The sequence below is a fragment of the Musa acuminata genome, unplaced genomic scaffold (assembly GCF_036884655.1).
Source record: "Musa acuminata AAA Group cultivar baxijiao unplaced genomic scaffold, Cavendish_Baxijiao_AAA HiC_scaffold_127, whole genome shotgun sequence".
Taxonomy (NCBI): Eukaryota; Viridiplantae; Streptophyta; class Magnoliopsida; order Zingiberales; family Musaceae; genus Musa; species Musa acuminata.
The window spans coordinates 70,001-72,500 of record NW_027020406.1 but is presented as its reverse complement, the minus strand read 5'-3'; positions in this window follow the sequence as shown (position 1 = coordinate 72,500).

Below are 2,500 nucleotides of genomic sequence, written 5' to 3'. Positions count from 1 at the left end.
GCGCAGCCAAAAATGGCCAGTTTTGGCCCGTTTTTGGGCTGTTTTGGCCTGTTTTTGGTCTGTTCTGGCGTGGCGCGGTGACCGTCGTGAGCGGAGCAAAACGTCAGCCATCTCAGCACCTTGGAACCCCCCGGGTGGCACAGGGCTGGATGGGGCTTTCGTATAGCAGGGACGGTGCTGCCTCACGCTTCGCTCGCTGTTCGCCGCTCGCCGCTCGCTCGCGCAACCTAAAATGGCCAGTTTTGGCCCGTTTTTGGGCTGTTTTGGCCTGTTTTTGGTCCGTTCTTGCGTGGCACGGCGACCGTCGTGAGCGGAGCAAAACGTCAGCCATCTCAGCACCCTGGAACCCCCCGGGTGGCACAGGGCTGGATGGGGCTTTCGTATAGCAGGGACGGTGCTGCCTCTCGCTTCGCTCGCTGTTCGCCGCTCACCGCTCGCTCGCTCAGCCAAAAATGGCCAGTTTTGGCCCGTTTTTGGGCTGTTTTGGCCTGTTTTTGGTCCGTTCTTGCATGGCGCGGTGACCGTCGTGAGCGGAGCAAAACGTCAGCCATCTCAGCACCCTGGAACCCCCCGGGTGGCACAGGGCTGGATGGGGCTTTCGTATAGCAGGGACGGTGCTGCCTCACGCTTCGCTCGCTGTTCGCCGCTCGCCGCTCGCTCGCGCAGCCAAAAATGACCAGTTTTGGCCCGTTTTTGGGCTGTTTTGGCCTGTTTATGGTCCGTTCTTGCGTGGTGCGGTGACCGTCGTGAGCGGAGCAAAACGTCAGCCATCTCAGCACCCTGGAACCCCCCGGGTGGCACAGGGCTGGATGGGGCTTTCGTATATAGCAGGGACGGTGCTGCCTCTCGCTTCGCTCGCTGTCCGCCGCTCGCCGCTCGCTCGCGCAGCCAAAAATGGCCAGTTTTGGCCCGTTTTTGGGCCGTTTTGGCCAGTTTTTGGCCTGTTCTTGCATTGCGCGGTGACCGTCGAGAGCGGAGCAAAACGTCAGCCATCTCAGCACCCTGGAACCCCCCGGGTGGCACAGGGCTGGATGGGGCTTTCGTATAGCAGGGACGGTGCTGCCTCTCGCTTCGCTCGCTGTCCGCCGCTCGCCGCTCGCTCGTGCAGCCAAAAATGGCCAGTTTTGGCCCGTTTTTGGGCCGTTTTGGCCAGTTTTTGGCCTGTTCTTGCATTGCGCGGTGACCGTCGAGAGCGGAGCAAAACGTCAGCCATCTCAGCACCCTGGAACCCCCCGGGTGGCACAGGGCTGGATGGGGCTTTCGTATAGCAGGGACGGTGCTGCCTCTCGCTTCGCTCGCTGTCCGCCGCTCGCCGCTCGCTCGTGCAGCCAAAAATGGCCAGTTTTGGCCCGTTTTTGGGCCGTTTTGGCCAGTTTTTGGCCTGTTCTTGCATTGCGCGGTGACCGTCGAGAGCGGAGCAAAACGTCAGCCATCTCAGCACCCTGGAACCCCCCGGGTGGCACAGGGCTGGATGGGGCTTTCGTATAGCAGGGACGGTGCTGCCTCTCGCTTCGCTCGCTGTCCGCCGCTCGCCGCTCGCTCGTGCAGCCAAAAATGGCCAGTTTTGGCCCGTTTTTGGGCCGTTTTGGCCAGTTTTTGGCCTGTTCTTGCATTGCGCGGTGACCGTCGAGAGCGGAGCAAAACGTCAGCCATCTCAGCACCCTGGAACCCCCCGGGTGGCACAGGGCTGGATGGGGCTTTCGTATAGCAGGGACGGTGCTGCCTCTCGCTTCGCTCGCTGTCCGCCGCTCGCCGCTCGCTCGTGCAGCCAAAAATGGCCAGTTTTGGCCCGTTTTTGGGCCGTTTTGGCCAGTTTTTGGCCTGTTCTTGCATTGCGCGGTGACCGTCGAGAGCGGAGCAAAACGTCAGCCATCTCAGCACCCTGGAACCCCCCGGGTGGCACAGGGCTGGATGGGGCTTTCGTATAGCAGGGACGGTGCTGCCTCTCGCTTCGCTCGCTGTCCGCCGCTCGCCGCTCGCTCGCGCAGCCAAAAATGGCCAGTTTTGGCCCGTTTTTGGGCCGTTTTGGCCAGTTTTTGGCCTGTTCTTGCATTGCGCGGTGACCGTCGAGAGCGGAGCAAAACGTCAGCCATCTCAGCACCCTGGAACCCCCCGGGTGGCACAGGGCTGGATGGGGCTTTCGTATAGCAGGGACGGTGCTGCCTCTCGCTTCGCTCGCTGTCCGCCGCTCGCCGCTCGCGCAGCCAAAAATGGCCAGTTTTGGCCCGTTTTTGGGCCGTTTTGGCCAGTTTTTGGCCTGTTCTTGCATTGCGCGGTGACCGTCGAGAGCGGAGCAAAACGTCAGCCATCTCAGCACCCTGGAACCCCCCGGGTGGCACAGGGCTGGATGGGGCTTTCGTATAGCAGGGACGGTGCTGCCTCTCGCTTCGCTCGCTGTTCGCCGCTCGCCGCTCGCTCGCGCAGCCAAAAATGGCCAGTTTTGGCCCGTTTTTGGGCTGTTTTGGCCAGTTTTTGGCCTGTTCTTGCGTGGTGCGGTGAC